The following is an 18136-nucleotide window of genomic DNA, read 5'->3' as shown; positions in this document are numbered from 1 at the left end:
TCTCCCAGGAAATTTACACTCATTTTTTTCCTTCTCTCTTTTTTTTAAAATAAATTTATTTATTTATTTATTTATTTTTGGCTGTGTTGGGTCTTCTTTGCTGCACGCAGCTCTCTCTAGTTGTGGTGAGCTGGGGCTACTCTTCGTTGCGGTGCGTGGGCTTCTCATTGCTGTGGCTTCTCTTGTTGCAGAGCACAGACTTCAGTAGTTGTGGCACACGGGCTCAGTAGTTGTGGCTCACAGGCTCTAGAGCACAGGCTCAGTAGTTGTGGCGCAAGGGATTTGTTGCTCCATGCCATGTGGGATCTTCCCGGACCAGGGATCAAACCTGTGTCCCCTGCATTGGCAGGTGGATTCCTAACCACTGCGCCACCAGGAAAGCCCCTTTTCCTTCTATTCTCCCTTCCCTCTCAATAGTCTTCCTATCAGATATAAAATATGCTTGTGTCTTCCTCCACTGCCTGACTCATCAATATCCACCATCTCAATTTTCAATGTCCCATTCATTCCTTAGCCCACTCTAAACTACTTCTGGATCTAAGTTCTCCAGGATTTTAAGCCTCCTCTTTTTTTGATATTATTGATCACTCCTTCTTGAATCACTCTCTCCTGGTTTTCCATCTACCTCCTGGCAGCTCCTTCTCAGGCTCTTCTTGTTTTGTATCCATTTAATGCTGAAGTTCCTCAAGCCTGGCTCTTGGCCCTCTTTTCTTCTTGCTCAGTACCCTCCTTCCCTCAGGCCTAGGCTAACTCATCCACACCCAAGGGTGCAAGTAATCACTACCTGTCAATAATTCTTCTCTTATCCACCTGAGCCCAGCTCTATATACCTGACTGTCAACTTGGCCTCTCTTTTGGGCAGATCAGAAGCCTTCAAGCTATTTGCTCTCACAATCTTTCCACTCAATCCCATCCTCTTCCAAGATTACCATCTCAGTGAACCAGCACCCACATCCATTTTTGGCCACATGCAAGAAACATGACTTTTCCTTGATGACTCCCTTTCCTTCACTGCCCACCTAATCCATCACCAAGTCCTGTGCACTGGATCTCCTAAAGGGCGCTCATAACCTTCCTCTTACTGTTTCCATGACCATCACCCTAGACCAAGCCTACACCATCTGCCATCTAGACTACTCCTATGTCAACCTGGCCTCCTTCCAACAAGGAATCTTTTCAAGATGCCATTCTGACCATGCTACTCGCTTTGCTGAAGCATGTCAGGTGCTTCCCATAGCACTTAGGATAAAGACAAGATTTTCAACATGAGTAGTATGGCTGCACTAGGTTTGGTCCTTTTCCAATATTCCAAACTCCATCTCATAGCTCCTTCCTCCTTGCTTTTCAAGCAGCACTGGTCTTTTCCTCAATTTCTCCAACTAACCATGCTCCCTGTCATCACATAACCCTTGCACACTAAGTTACCTCTGTCTGAAATATTTTTTGCCTAGTTGAATTTATTCTCAGTTCAAGAGGCAGTTCCTCAAGGAAGACTTTCTAGGCATTATTAATTCTATCAATTGGTTCCATAATACTATGTATCCATATCAATTTGTATTATAATGCAGGGATCATTTTGCATTGGTTTACTGTTATTATTTCTATATTACAGTGATTAAGTCTGTAAGCTCCATCCTATTGCCAGTGTTAGCTCAGTACCTGGCACAGAATGGGCATATAATAAATATTTATTTGAGAAATAAAGGAAGGAAGCAAATAAAGAAGTCTGAGAGAGAGGGAGGAATTAGGGAGAGAATGAAGAAATGAACACTGACATTTATGTTTCATTTCAGAATCCCTAGAAACAGGTCAGCCCAACATGACATGGAAGTAGTCTACCTGAATTCACTCATTTATTCAACAAATATGTATTATTCATGATAAAGGTAATATTTTTTTCTGATTACGAACATAATTTGGAAACCATGGAAAAATACTCAAAATATAAAAGAGAACAATTCACAGTCCAGTGATGAACTACTGTTAAAATAATTTGCCATGTTTCTTTCCAGGTTTTTTCTATGTATATATAGTATTTATATAAGTAGGATCATTCTGTATATATATAGACTTGCTTCTTTCTCTTAGTGATGTATGATGAACATTTTCCTGTGTGGTTAAGAATCCCTTGAACACATGGCATTTAAATTGCTAAAATGTATTCTATTGCAAGCATGTATGTGATTTAGACATCTTTCCACTCGTCAGATATTTAAGGGCTTGCCAATTTGTCACTTCTATAACTAACATATACATGCTTTGTAGGGCCCAGAGACAAACAGGGTAGTGCAAGGACTTTTGTAGGAAGTGGATTTGGAGAAAACAGGAGGCAGCTATTTCCAAGTGGCTAATATTTGCTTAAGGATTGCTGGGCCCGAAGCAGGTGTCCTCAGAATGTAACGTATTGTTAGCCATGGTAAAGAGCTTTTCGTCTCTCAGGTGTGAGCCCGGGCCGAAGTGCCTGATCCCGGGGCGGGTCTGCCTCAATCGCACCTGACCTTCAAACCCTGGGGCGAGGAGCCCCTGAGGCTTTGGCTGGGACTAGGGTACCGCCCCCGTACAGATGCCGGGCGCTCAGGCCACACGCCGCCACGTGCCAGGAGCAAGTCTCCACCCCCTCCATCTTCCCGCCACGCCCCTCAGTCTGCTCTCAGAGGCTCTCGAAGGCTCTCCCCGCAGCTCCACCTCCAGGTGACCTCCGCAAGTCCTCCCTGCCCCTGCAGTAGCCCCGCCCCTGGACTGCGGGCTCCGCCCCCGAAATCCGGGCCCCGGGGCTGCTCCGCCCCGTGGGGGCTCTCGCGAAGCGCGGAGGCGGGGCCCTGCGCGATGACGTTAGCGGGCGTGCGCGGTGACGGCCCGCGTCCCTGTTACTCAGCGGAGGGGCCGAGGCCGGACGACGCGGCCCGGAGCGCGGAGCCGCGAGCAGCGCTGGGTAACGGCCACGGCGACCGCCAAGACGGCGCCGGTTCCCGCCGCCGGGGTTTCCTGTCGCCATTCGTTGCGCTGCCGGGTGAGTGCGGCGAGTGCCGCAGGGCCGGGGCGGCCGGCGGCCCCGCCGTGTTTATGTTATTGTGCTGCCGCCACCGCCTCTCCTCAGCCTTGACCCCCTCCCGGGAGTGGGAGCGGGAGCGCGCGGCGGGCGGGGGGCGCGCGGCCGGCGGGGGCGGTGTGGGAACAATAGCAGCCGGGGAGGTGGGGGCCGGCTAGTGGGCGTGGGGCTGCTGGACCCAGGCGCGTCCCGGCCGCCCCCCGCCCCAGCTTCGCCCGTGGGTCCTCGCGCGCCCTCTTCGCGGGGAGCGCGGGTCCCGCGTCCACGTCGGGAGGGGAAAATGGAGCGGGAGGTGGGTGGCAAGTTCTGAAACACTTCGGCGAAGGTCCGGACGGAGGCGCCTAGGCGGCCCGCTCCGCCCTGGCTACCTCCTCCGGCGGCGGGCAGCCGCAGAGAGCGCTCCGGTGGCCCGGTCCCGACGCCTGCCCGGCGCCCACGGGGACAGTGTTTTGTTTCTTGGTGGTTTCTTTGTGCTGATATTCTGGGCGAACGCAGGCGGCGGCGCCGAAAGAGGCTGGGGTGGCCTTCAGCTCCGGGCTGCGAGGAAGAGCCCGGGCCCGTAGCTTGGGCAGGAGGTGTCCGTCAAGCTCGGCGCGAGCTCCAGTGGTCAGCGCGCATTTCTCTTGAGGGTCATTCGGTGGTGACCTTTTGACTTTTTCACCCCACCCTCCCTTCTCTTTGTCTTGGACTTGAGTCCCAGTCCTTCGATGGGAGCCAAATCTGTTTTAAAGTACTGTGATGAACACTTTTCATTTTAATTTCTGAAAGTTTCCCGTCATATGTTTACTGTGAATTTAACATGTTGACTGCATGGTATCAGATAATGTCCAGTGGTTACTATTTTTGCCTCTGAAATTCAGTGATCTTTACAGTAGAATTCTGGTCTGTCAGTCCATTGTGTTTTGAGATAAGCATCTAGAAAGTACTTCCTTGGTAATTAGAACATCTGTTTATTTCATTCATTCGTTCAGCAACTGTTCAGTGTTGTACCCAGATGAGAGTTTGAGGGTAAAGAAAAATATCCTTTAATGGAAGAAGATACTTTGACTAAAATATAATAGATGTACCTTTAAGTGAGACGATTGTATAAGTGGTATGTGTTAAAGAAGGTATAGTTATACTTTGGGTCATTTTACTATTTTTTTAGTAGTACATCTGGAACTTCTAGCGTAATGTTATACATGTTAGGAAGTAGAGTTAGATTTGGTCTAAATGTACAACAGCTTTTATGTATTTCCTTACAGTCACTTGTAACGTTTACTTCAGAATCCCCTGCTGTGGGTTAAGCCTAGGAGGTCATATGCTGTCAGTTAACATGTTTAGTGCTGTATCTGACATAAGCAAGCAATCAAAATGTGCCTTCCTTGAGGACAGACCTGTCTTGCCTCTGTGTCTCTAGCACCTAGCCTGGAATATAGTAAGTATTCAATAAAAATCAGATTGATGAAAAGCTCTTTATAATTGATAATATCTAAACTCAAGCCTTAGCAAAAAACGTTTAATGTTCTCTTGAAGTTTTGGAAGCCTCATGCAAACTGTCACTTCCAGATGGCTAAATGATCAGTTCATATATATTATCTGTCCCGACAGTAGGGGCTTTTGAATCACTTCAGTATTAATTTTTTTTTTTCTATCACTTCTAAACCATTGGCTATCCTAAAATTAAACCTTGTCTAAAATATTTTTTTAATATGTGTGTGTGTCTGTGTGTGATATGTATGCACACACAGATACAGACACACAGTGATATTTCAACAGGGTCTAAAATGATTGCATTTATCCTTTTGTGAATATTACTTGAAAAGTTTCTGAATACTCCTTTTTAAGTGGATAAGTTAGAACAAAGGAAACACATTGCCTAAAAGTTTTTTTTTTTAAGTTTTATTAGAAATGTTTAATTTTAAATTCTTACTTGTACTAATACTATTGGTGAGGCATATGGGCCTAAAACTCAAAATAATATTAATTTATCTACATTACATTTCTTTTCCACTTAATACGTTTTAGCATTTGCTTTGGATATGAAAGAATTTGAGATGAGCTTATTATTCTCTGATTTAGAGTACAAATAAAGAAGTAAAATGGTACTTTGTTAAGATAAGGGATGAAAGTCTTGAGATACTAAACTTTACTGCTTTACCTATGTCAGATTCCAGTAAGGGTTACTGATACAAATCCTCACTGTCAGGCTATACATGTGTCAAATCAGAGTTTTTTTTTTTTTGCTTTGTTTTATAAATTCTGTTGGTTTTAAAAAATAACAGCTTTTTCAAGAAACCCCATACTTATTAGCAGTCACTCCCCATCTCACTCTACATTATCTTTAAAGGAAGAGATAGCACTGATTCTGTTAGTATATTCCAGTAATGAATTTGAAAAGGGTTCCCTTTAAGTGTCCTCGCAGAGTAGGAAACTATATCCTTCGTATTCCTTTATATCCTGGGAGAAAGGCCAGTTGGAAAGAAATTAGTTTAAGAATGAATTCTACCAAAAGTAATGAAGTTATAATCTTAACTGTTTGCTCAATGCCTAATATTATGGAAATAACCTTGTGATGATACTCAGTGCTCAGTGAAACAACCTGAAGTAATTTATTACGTGACTAGTCACAAACTGTCCTAGTGGCATTTAAGAGCTTGTTTAATAGAAGCCCGATTCTTCATGTCTTTGTCAGTGAGTTGAGTTTTGACATATTTGAGTCATCTAGATAATTGAGATGCTTTGTTGCATGTGTATAAAATAATGTCTGATATTAAGATGCCAGCTCTCTAGAGGTCTCTGGTCAAGTCAGTGGTATGGATACTAGTCTTTCTGATTCATGTAGTTCAAGGAAGTCATTATAGCTACATAACTTTAGATATACGTCATGTGTCTATATCTGTGAGCTATGAAGCTTATTGTTTTAGTCATGAGTTCTTTACATGAACATTTACAGCTCTGTCTTCTTGCTCTAATGCAGATTAACTTGCGTTTTGATTTCAGAAATGAGTTCTGAGTCAATCAACTTTACTACCCAAAAGGTGACAGGAGTATTAAAATAAGCTATCCTATCAATCAGGGCAGTAGGTGGAAATAGACCTGTCCAGGAATCAGACCTAGGTTCACTTCTCAGTTCTGTCATCTGGACTTTGTCATCAGCAAGCTCTAGAGTTGTGGACGAGTGGCTAGAACTGTAAACTGAGGCTGTTGGAACTCTTTTTTTTTTTTTTTTTAAATAGGTTGTTCCCCAGATAGGTGGTTCTTCAGAAAATATATGGGGACAAAAAGAGTCCTTCTTGGGTGATACCAGAATGCCATGTCAAGAATAGCAAAGAAAGTTAGACTTTTGTAATCTACAGAAACAGAAAATTATTGAATCAAATATTTTCTGTAATATCTATTCTTCAAAATCAAATAAAAAGCTTTTATTCATTCCACAGCACCATACTTACTAATGAGACTTCGTGCTTTCAGATACTTAGTGGAAAATGTGAAAGTGAAGAGTTTATTAGCCTTAAGAAGCTTGTGGTCAGGGATAAACTTAAGGCATATCTGAACAGTGAATTTATGTTCTTTTTTTTTTTTTTAATTTATTTATTTATTTTATTTATGGCTGTGTTGGGTCTTCGTTTCTGTGCGAGGGCTTTCTCCAGTTGCGGCAAGCGGGGGCCACTCTTCATCGCGGTGCGCGGGCCTCTCGCTATTGCGGCCTCTCTTGTTGTGGAGCACAGGCTCCAGACGCGCAGGCTCAGCAACCGTGGCTCACGGGCCCAGCCGCTCCGCGGCATGTGGGATCCTCCCAGACCAGGGCTCGAACCCGTGTCCCCTGCATTGGCAGGCGGACTCTCAACCACTGCGCCACCAGGGAAGCCCTATGTTCTTTTAAAAGATTATGAGAGGGCTTCCCACAAACGAACAAAAGCCTACCCCAAGTCTCTGGGCAGGCCAAATTTTATTGAAATCCAGTTTTAAAAATTATATGTGGGTGTGTATGTATATAAGGCCTTTTAGAGAACTTTATTAACTGCCATTCTTTTTCAGGGTGGTGGGTTGTATGACAAATATAGCAAATATAGTGTAAATATATGCCTACGTCTCCTGTTACCCTTTGTAATGCATCCGGTTTGGTTAAAATCTGCCAATTCTTTAGAAAGTTAAGGTGCCCAAACTTAATAGTGGTTGCTAGCATGGATGTTATAGAGTCAGCCCTGAGTTACAATCCATGCTCCAAATCTAATTAACTATATGGCGTAGGCTAGTTCAGGTTTTGTAACATCTTTCGGCCTGTTTTATTACCTGTCAAATGAAAATGATAATAGCATATAGTCTCATAGGGCTATGAGGATTAAATTAGTTACTGCAACTACAGTACCTGGAACACTAGATTTAAGTATTAAGGAAATTTTAGCTATTGTTATCACTAATTATTTTTAACTTGGAACAAATGCAAAATGCCAAGTAAATTTAAAACTAATTTGATGTACAGTATACATTCAAATTCTCCAGAATATACCAGTTTTTTTTCCCCTCTGCATCTCTGGGGGTTTATTTAAAATTTGATCCTGTCATCTAATCTGAATTGATTGAAATGATTTAACATTTGGATCAGTAATCCTCTCTGCCTTAAAATTTGGAAATGTTCCCAAAGCAATATTAAAGGGAAAATTTGCCACATTCTCTAACACAAAGTTTTTCCACGTTTACCTTTCCCACTGCAGAGAATTGCCTAAGCTTTCGTAGGTTTATTTTGACAGATCTCTAAAGGAATGGGAATCCAGGAGCTGTGAATAGTTTATCAAATGTACCCACATTTGAAGAAAATGGAATACTGTTCATCTTTTAAATTTAATCTTACTGAAATCTTTGACTCTGTGTGAAAATTGCAAATTTGTAAAGACTGGGTAACCACAACAGTTCATTAACCATTTTCTAGAGGTTATTAAGTAGCATCTGGAAATATTATCTTTCTTTTCTATGTTTTTCTAAGTTTTCTGTGTAGTATTTCTATGGTTATATTGGTACATCAAATTTCTTGCTCCTTCTTGCAGACAGCAACTATGAGATGATGCTGGGTTTGCACAGGCAGTATTTATTGAGAAGCCACTCTATACCAAACCAGGTATTAAGTGATGTAGGGGCCACAGGAAGTCGAAGTCAGTCTCTACTTTCAATGAGTATAACTTGATGGGAGACGAGAACAAACATAAGTGCATTTATGTCCTAATACAAGAAACAAAGTATTGTTAGGCATTTCATTGGGAATTTCTTTAGGCATCAGGCCTGAGAGCTGGATGTTGGGGCATTTGGGGACTTCTGAACCATATATCTCTAGCCTGCCTTTTAAATATACTGACTAGATAAACCACAAGAAGCGAGATGTCTTCTCTCTTGATTTCTGGTTAAAGTTGAGAGTGTGGTACAGATTAGTCAAAATCTAAATCAGAAGAAAAGGCAAACTTTATAGTCACCTCATCCATTTTGGAACACAACAGGACATCAAAATAAGTAAATGAAAAGTATGAAGATAGGTAGTAGAAAAGATGCTAGTCAGATGTTAACTGGAGTCCTCCAACTCTACTGTATTGAAGCTCTGAAGACTGAAGGTTAGATTTATGGTAGTACTTTCTTAAGCCTTTCTCTGATATTGAGAAGTGTGGGCTTCACTGCTTCCTGTTGCTGGGAGACCTGAGCCCCGTCATATTTCTGGGGACACTAGAAAAGAAAAACAGTCAAGCACACCTGCTTTGCTTGGCATGAGGCATCAAAAGCATCAGGAGATTGCTATTTCCTAAAAGCTATTAATGCGAGTGGAAACCCACCATTCCCTGCCTTGCTCCTGAGAGGGTGATTCCCTCTCAAATGCCATTTGGGTCAACCAAAAGTGAGATAAAGGAAAGCCACCACTGTATAGATCTCCCTGAGACTTAAGGGTCACTTTTCAGTCAAAACAAAAACCAAAGCATCTGGCTTTGTCTGTTACTGTTGAGAATTTAGAAGTCTTAGTGATTTTAGTTTATTTACATTTTATTTATCTTTTGACTAAGTAGTATAATCACTTTGATTCAGAATTCCAAAGATTTAAGTAGATATACAGTAAAAAGTTTCCTTTCCACTCTGTGCAGCCCAGCCACCCCATTCCCTTGCATGGAAACAGTGTTAGGTTTCCTGTGAATCCTTCCAAAGATCGTTTATGTGTGTGCAGATAAATATACAGGTATATAATTCCTTTCCAAAACCTTTGGTCCAGATGTATTTCAGAATTAAGGTTTGGGGTTTTTTTTTTGTGGGGGGGCGGTGAGGGAGGACTGTGAAAAGGTAATATAGTGCATCTGCTGTATTATCCAAAATCCCTAGTGGGAGGTAGTGTAGCATCCCATAATCAAACACATTAATATTTCTGAATTGAAAGCATAAATAGTACAGTAAGGATAAATAAAAATTATAAATAGTCTTATGGAATTTTTGGTCAGGCTTGACACCAAATAGGTTTGTACTAAACTTATAAGAAGCTTGTATTTCTCAGAGCTTTATGGATTTCAGAATTGCCAGTGAGGGATTATGTATCTTACATATATATGTACTCTGCCTCCCCCATTTTTTATGGAAGATGCATACCATGCACATACCCTTCACCTTTTGTTTTTAACTTAACTGTCTAGCTTAGAGGTGATTTCATATTAGTCCTATTAGTACATAAACATCATGCTTATCCTTTTTTTTTTTAACACCTTCATGGTATACCATTTTTCTTAGCTTGGGCTGCTACAACAAAATACCATAGACTGGCTGGTTTAAAGAACTGACATTTATTTCTCACAGTTCTAGAGGCTGGGAAGTTCAAGATCAAGGTGCCAAGAGATTTGGTTCCTGGTGAGGACTCTTCCTGGCTTTCAGATGTCACCTTCTCACTGTGTCCTCACATGAAGAAAGAGTGCTCTACTCTCTCTTCCTCGTTTTACAACACTATTCCCATTATGGGGGCCCCATCCTCATGACCTGATTGATTGACCTTGTAAACCTGATTACCTAGGTTATTACCTAGGGGTTAGGGCTTCAACATAAGAATTTGGGGAAGATTCAAAAATTCGGTCAGTAACACCATCATACAGGCCATACAGGTCATCATACATCATACAGGTCATCGTACATCATACAGGTTACAGGTGTAGCATATATTTAAGTAGTCCCTTTTTGAGGTACATTTAGGTTGTTTTCAGTCTTTTGCTATCAAAAGCCATGGTGCCGTGGATTACCTTGTGCATACATAATTTCACACTTGTATAGACGTGTGGGATACACCTCCAGAAGTAGAATTGCTAGGTCAGAGTATATGTGCATTTATAATTTCGATAGATATTACCGAAGGGCCATCTGTAGAGGTTGTTTCACTTCTACACATTCCACCAGCCCTGTGTGAGGATGCCTGCTTCTTTCCTCATTGCCAGTATAAGTGAGATTAAACATCTTTCGTCTTTTAAGGACTAATGGTATTTTTATTATGAACTATCTATATCCTTGCCTATTTTTTAATTGCTTTGTTACTCATTCTCTTAGATTTGTAGGATTCTTTTTTTTTTTTTTTAATTTTATTTATTTATTTTTGGCTGCATTGGGTCTTCGTTGCTGCACGCGGGCTTTCTCTAGTTGCGGCGAGCGGGGGCTACTACTCTTCGTTGCGGTGCACGGGCTTCTCATTGCAGTGGCTTCCCTTGTTGTGGAGCACGGGCTCTAGGCATGTGGGCTTCAGTAGTTGTGGCTCGTGGGCTCTAGGGTGCAGGCGCAGTAGTTGTGGCACACAGGCTTAGTTGCTCTGCTGCATGTGGGATCTTCCCAGACCAGGGCTCAAACCCATGTCCCCTGCATTGGCAGGCGGATTCTTAACCACTGTGCCACCAGGGAAGCCCTATTGGATTTATTTTTATAGGGAAATAGCTCTGTGCTATTTTTTGGAAATATTTTTTCCAATTTATCATTTGCCTTTTAAATTTGCTTATGATGGTTTTGTCATGCTGTTGTTGTTGTTTTTTTCTCAGTAGTTAAGCTTACCAGTCTTTACTGACTTCTAAATTATATGCCATGGTTAGCAAGTCTTTCCCTAATTCCAGATTATATGAAAATTTGCAAATGTTATTTCTCTAATACGTCTATGAAGTGGAACAGAGAAGTGGGTTGGTAGGTAAGAAAAATATACGGTCCAGTTAGTAAAAAGGAGAATATGCAGGAAAGGAGATGGAGAGCACAGATAGAGAGGTTGGCCTTTGTTAGAGAGAGGTCTTCCATCAGATAGGAGGGAATGTGAAAAAGCTGTGTGTTCTTCCAAGGGAATTTGGTGGCTGGAAGATGAAGGCTTATCCTCTTGGCTTTCATCTTCTCTCATGGTTTCTGTTTTCTCATTGAGATTGGTATGGCCAGAGGGGGATGGGAGTCTTTGAATTAGTTTGCTAAGAAGTATTGATTATTCATTTAATGGTTAGAAGTCTTGAATTTAAAGTGATATCAGTCAGCCTGGTTTTGAGATTACCCACCCCCCAGCATTATTTATGTGGTTAGATACAAGCACAGGTAAGGCAGATGGTTCAATTCCTCTGGAGTGAGGTTTTGCCAAGTGTCACAGTTCTCCCGAGAAACAGAATCAGTAGGAGATATAATTGTGTGTATGTGTATATGAAGAAATTTCAAGGCATTTGCTTACACAATTATGGGGGATGACAAGTCAGAAATCTGTAGGGCAGGCTGGCAAGAATCTCTTGGACAGGAGCTGATGCTGCAATCTTGAAGCAAAATTTTGTCTTCCTTAGGAAAACCTCAGTTGTGCTCTTAAGGCCTTTCAACTAGTGGATGAGGTGCACCAGCATTATTGAGGATAATCAACTTAAAGTCAGCTGTGGACTTTAACCACATCTGCAGTACCTTCACAGCAACACTTAGATTTGTGTTTGATTGAATAACAGGACTGTAGCCCAGCCAAGTTGACACATAAAACTAGGTCAGTATGAAAGAGTGGAATTCTGCCATTTGCAGCAGCGTGGATGGACCTAGAGAATATTGTGCTTAGTGAAATAAGTCAGACAGAGGAAGTCAAATACTGTATGATATCACTTATATGTGGAATCTAAAAAGTAAAACAAATGAATGTCTATAGCAAAACAGAAACAGACTCACAGATATAGAAAACAAATTAGTGGTTACCAGTAGGGGGAAGGAAGGGAGGAAGGGCATGATAGAGGTATGGGATTTAAGAGATAAAAACTACTATGTATAAAATAGGTAAGCAACAAGGATATATTGTATAGCACAGGGAAATATATCCATTGTCTTGTAATAACCTTTAATGGAGTATGATCTGTAAAAATTCTGAGTCACTATGCTGTACACCTGAAACTAATATTATATTGTAAATTAACTATACTTCAATATAACATTTTTTTAATTAAGAACATTTTTTTTAAATGAAAAGGAAGAGGGAAATGAGGGCTTTTAGAGGGAGTGCTTATAGAGGAGTGATGATGAATCATGAAATCTAACATGGACAAGAAAGGAGGTGAAGTCAGGATGCATAGTAAGGAAGTGGTAGCATCAATGTATTGGAAATTTCAATTAGAATTGTTGTGGGTAGTGCTCAGATGAAGTAAGAGAACTAGAAGGATTGAATGTGGTGGTCAGAGTGGGATGCTTGAAATAGAGATTTGACAGATATCATAGTTTCTGGCAATGATAATGTCCAGGGTAGCCTTGGGATGGGTTGCTGAGGTGGAATAGAGGGAAAAGAGGAGACCAAAGAATTAAAGGGGCTGAAGTATTAAAGGAGTCAGTCAGTCTGCATGAATGGTAAAGTCAGCAAATGGTGAGAGGAGTAAGGGTACATACTATGAACCAGTTGCTGACGTCCTAAATCAATGGAAGAATTGGAGGGAAGGTAGATGATGAGAAGAAATAGTAAGGATAGTATAAATTGGCTGTTTGCTGGTCACAAATTAGGAATTTCAGAAGGTCCAGTAAAGGATTTGGGGGGTGGGGGATGAGGAATTGGGTAAAATGGAGGATATACACAGCAGTGTGGCAATGACAGTTTGGGGAATAATAGATGACCAGGAAGAATAGGACTTTTTCTGGGATGTGAGATGTGATGGTATGAATCCTGCTACTAGGTAGGAGAAGGTGGCCATCAGTTCGATCGTTGGATGACTCTGTGGCAGTGTTTTTTAAATTGCCAGTCTTGACCCATTTGTGGGTCATAGAAGGAATTTAAGAGATCACGACTAGTGTTGTATTTTTAAATGAAATGCAATAGAAAATGTCAGAGTGTATCACAAGTAATAAGGGACTAAGATAAGAATTTTTAAACAGCTTTATTGAGATTTCATTCACATGTCATTACAGTTCATCTATTTGAAGTATGCAGTTCACAGTCTTTCTCATGTATTCATGAAGTAATGCAATCACCACAATCTAATTTTAGAACATTTTTGTCACTCCTGAAAGAAACTCCATGCTTATTAGCAGTCATTTTCCATTCCTGCGTGTGCACATGTACACACCCACACTCCCTGCCCCAGTCCCAAGTAACTACTTATCTTCTACTTTCTGTCTCTATAAAAAATTTGCCTATTCTGGACATTATGTAGCATGTAGTCTTTTGTGACTGCTTATTTCACTTAGCATAATGTTTTCAGGGTTCATTCATCTTGTAGCATGTATCAGTACTTCATTACTTTCTATGGTCTAATAGTATTCCTTTGTACAGATATATCACATTTTATTTATCCTCTCTTCAGTTGATGCGCATTTGGCTGTAATAAGTAATACTATCATAGGGACTTCCCTGGTGGTCCAGTGGTGAAGAATCTGCCTTCCAATGCAGGGGACACAGGTTCGATCCCTGGTCGGGGAACTAAGATCCCACATGCTGCGGGGCAGCTAAGCCCACGTGCCTCAACTAGAGAGACCACATGCTTCAAACTACAGAGCCCATGCACTCTGGAGCCCGCGTGCCACAACTACAGAGACCACGCACCCTGGAGCCCACGCGTCACAACTAGAGAGAGAAAACCCACATGCCACCACTAGAGAGAAACCCACGTGCTGCAACAAAAGATCCCACATGCCACAGCGAAGATCCCATGTGCCGCAACTAAGACCAGACATGGCCAAGAGTAAAATAAATAAATAAATAAATTTTAAAAAATAGTACTCAAATAAAATAAGTAATATTATCATGAACATTCATACACAAGTTTCTGTGTGATGTATGTTTTCAGTCCTCTTGGGTATATCACTAGGATTGGAGTTGCTGGTCGTACGGCTAATTCCATGTTTAACACTTGGAGGAACTGCCAAACTGTTTTTCAGGGTGGCTGCACCATTTTACATTCCCACCAGCAAGGTATGAAGCTTCCAGTTTCTCTACATCTTGTTAATGCTTGTTTTTGTCTGTCTTTTGATACAGCCATCCTTAATGGGTATGAAATGGTATCTCATTGTGGTTTTGATTCCCATTTCTCTGATGGGTAATGATGTAGATCATATTTTCATGTGCTTTGTATATCTTGGGAGAAATAAATGTTCATTCAGACCTTTGCTCATTTAAAAAATTGGGTTATTTATCTTTTTATTAAGTTGTAAGTGTTCTTTACATAGTCTAGATACAAGTTCCTTATCAAACAGGTGAGTCACAAATATCTTCTGTTTTGGTGGTTGTCTTTTCAGTTTCTTGATGTTATCATTTACAGCACAAAAGATTTTAATTTTATTGAAATCCAATTTATACATTTTTTCTTTGTTGCTTGTGCTTTTGGTGTTGTATCTTAGAAACCACTGCCTAACTCAAAGTAATGAAGATCACTCCTGTCTCTTCTTCAAAGAGTTTTATAGTTTTAGCTCTTAATGTCTGTGATTCATTTTGAGTTAATTTGTGTGTGATGTGAGGAAAGGATCAGACTTCATTCTTTGGCATATGGATATGTAGTTGTCCCAGCACTATTTGTTGAAAATACGGTTGACCCTTGAACAACATGGGTTTGAACTGCACTGGTCCACTTATATGCAGATTTTTTCAATAAATACATAACCCTACAAGATACAGGGTTGGATGAATCCAAGGATGCGGATGTGGATAAAAAGAGCTGACTGTAAAGTTATACCTAGATTTTCAACTGCATGGTGGGGGTTCAAGGGTCAACTATACTGTGCTTTCTTATTAATGTCTTATCATTCTTGTTTAAAAAAATTTTTTTTTCTGGACTCTCAGTTTTATTCCATTAATCCGTATGTCTGTCCTTACGTTAGTCACTCTGTCTTGCTTATTTACTATAGCTAAGAATTGTTTTATGAAATTTGTGTTTCAGTTGAGTGTACTTACATATAGATATATACAGAGGTGTATATGTAACGGGTTGTGATGTAAAATGCTTGAAAACCTCTGATTTGAGCTTGTGGCTCCCTGCAGCAGTTCACTGTCTGGTGGCAATTTAGTGGGATGTGCCCCCTCTTGGGGAATGTTCCAATAGGGCAGGTTAGAGGGCCTGTCTGTGGGCACATGAATTCCTTTTAGATTGGAAGACTGATTTTTTTTTTACTTTAGTAGGCATTGTGTTCTTTTTTGATGTATGTGGACCAAAGGAGGGTTTAGAACAACTGTGGGAATTCCTAAAGAATTAATCAGATGAATTTAAGGATTAAGAAATGAAGTATGATTTGAAATTTTGAAGTTAGCAGGGTTTTGTACAGGGCCAGTCTTTCATGGCCCACAGTTAAAAAAAAATTATTTTAATATATTAAGCATGTCTGTATTGGATAACTTTATTATCTAGATCCTGTGTGTTTTTCTGTAGGCTATTGTAAGTTTTTATCATGTTGTCTTAGTCTCCTCCTTTTTATTAAGACATTATATGTGAAAAATTACAGAAGTAATTTAAGGATCATCTTAATCCAGCCAGAGACAAAAATGTTTCAAAGCTCGGCACTCCAGAGTCTGCCAAGGCTGGTCTATTTTATTTTTTCTTTAATCCTAGGATGTTACCCTTCGGGGTCCCAACATAAAACCAGGGGTGTTACCAGCCCTGTATTTCCGTACTCCCATACTTTGTTGGTTCCTTACCTCTTATATTTAACACCCATTCTGTGCCAGCCTTGTAAATCTGTGAAAAGTTCCGCTCGGCTTGTTAGCCAACTTTATGGGATGGGCAGATGCCCCCTGAGAAAATGGCCACCACGTGTCTGGCTTACCTCTGAAGATTTTCTTGCTGTCCCTGATCTTAGCCTCCATACTTTTTTTACTGCCTTTTTAGCACTGTGATGCCTTCAAAGAGGTATTTATGTTTGTTTTTCTAATTTTGCCTCTGGGAAGGGGATGTTCAGTTTTTCTCTTTGCTCTCAGTAGGAGAGTTGGTCTAAATTACCTAGTTCACCATTAAAAGGGAAAGCAATTTGTTAGCATAATGAAGTCTTATCTCATAAAATTCCCTATTTGAAATTCTATTGTATGTGGTTTTAGTTTTTTCTCAGGGTGAGAGTTTGGGTACCAGTATTCTTACATATACAGTATATATTCATTATGTATACATTATAGCAGTTATTAGAGAAATGAAATAGGATTAAGAGTAGAAAAGGGGGGAAACAATTGGCAGAGAAAATAATATTGCAAAGTTTGGAAGAAAGATAAGACAACATTTTCATGTCTATCAGGAATGAGAAAGGGCAGTCACACATAAAAAGAACTGACATACTTATCGGCACGATATTATCATAGTTATAAGGCTGTAGAATCCTAGATAGTGTGGAGGAGGCAACGAGAAGTATTTACTCAGTTATGTTGAGTAAAATTTTAAAATTTGTTCCGCAGAGAAATCCCAGGATAGCCTTCTAAGTCATTAAATGTGGAGGGGTTGACTTTGGGGCTGGACTTAATGGTTGTGCCTTATAGCATTATATACTAGCACAGCCGCTAGTATAGTAAGGCATTGCAGAGAGAACTTAATTCTATGAAACCCATTATTAATATGATATATGAAATGTTGCTGATTTTGATTTAGTGTGCTATCTTCATATATATTTATGCATGTAAATTAACTTACGGTCTTCATGAGTTCATTTATGTTCTTTTTCCTCCAACTCATTTGTATATTATTGAAATTTCAGAATTACAAAAATTATCTGTCACTCTTCAACCACTGTAATTGAAAAAAAAAGTATCTCTTTTGTAGTCCCTTTTTTCTTCTGAAAAAATAAGAGATACTGGAGGTGTTCAGTCTTAGATGAGTTTATCGGTAGAGTTTTGCTTGATGTTTTAAACTTTAGAATAGGAATTGTTTCTTAAACTGATTCCATCTCTTTCATGCCCCTACTTTCCTAATGTTCATGCAGTGTATGTGTCATAGGAGACTGGTTTAAAATCCACGTTTGTTACACCTGCCCATAGAATCTGCTCTTACTGTCGTCTGGTGGTTTACAACTGATCATTTAATCACTTTTTTTTTCCTTAAATGACTGTATTCTTCCACACCTCCCAGCTTTTATTAAGGGTGTTCAAACATAAAGAGAAATTGAAAGAATAGGACAGTGAACACCTGTATACTGCCACTTGGATACAGTTGTTAACATTTCGTTATATTTGTTTATTTCTCTCTTAATAGAGACTTTTTTTTTTTTTTTTTTTTTTTTTTTTTGCTGTATTTGACCCCTAAAGCATCTCCTAAAATTAACACATTCTCTTACAAATGTCATATTTGGGGGGCGGAAACCCTTAATATTTAGTCTGTATTTCAAGTTTTTCTAGTTGTCCGTTTGTAGTGGGTTTTCTCGAGCCAGAATTCAATCAAAGTTCATGCATTACATTTGATTGTTGTTACTTTAGTCACTTTTAACTTACTACAGTTGTCCCCACCTCCACTTTTCTCCCCCATGATATTGGCATCTTGAAGAGATCAGACCAATCGTTTTATAGAATGTTCTTGCATTCTGGATTTGTCTGATTGTTTCCTTATGATATTTAACTTTTATCCCTAACCATTGTGTTTCCTAAAAACAGAAGGTTGGGTCTAAAGGCTGCATTGTATTTAGATTTTTTGGCTTAGTTGCTCCTGTGTACATTGTATTGATTCATAACACAAG

General features: G+C 40.2%; 1 protein-coding gene across 4 annotated transcripts in view; it reads left to right on the top strand.

Annotated features, from left to right (window-relative positions):
* Window positions 1-2842: 2842 nt before the first annotated feature.
* Window positions 2843-18136, top strand: part of MAPK8 (mitogen-activated protein kinase 8) — a 106765-nt gene continuing 91471 nt past the window's right edge. For 2 of the 4 annotated variants that reach the window (XM_082425464.1, XM_082425460.1), the window contains exon 1: window positions 2844-3010. The gene's annotated coding sequence lies outside the window, so the exon portion shown is untranslated. Of the gene's footprint in view, window positions 3011-18136 lie in introns of all 4 variants that reach the window. The other 2 variants (XM_082425461.1, XM_082425462.1) reach the window with 2 other exon arrangements.

This window comes from Balaenoptera physalus, assembly GCF_965194825.1.
Source record: "Balaenoptera physalus genome assembly, chromosome: 14".
NCBI lineage: Eukaryota > Metazoa > Chordata > Mammalia > Artiodactyla > Balaenopteridae > Balaenoptera > Balaenoptera physalus.
The sequence above is the reverse complement of the archived record's forward strand: the minus strand, read 5'-3'. Positions and strand labels throughout refer to the sequence as shown.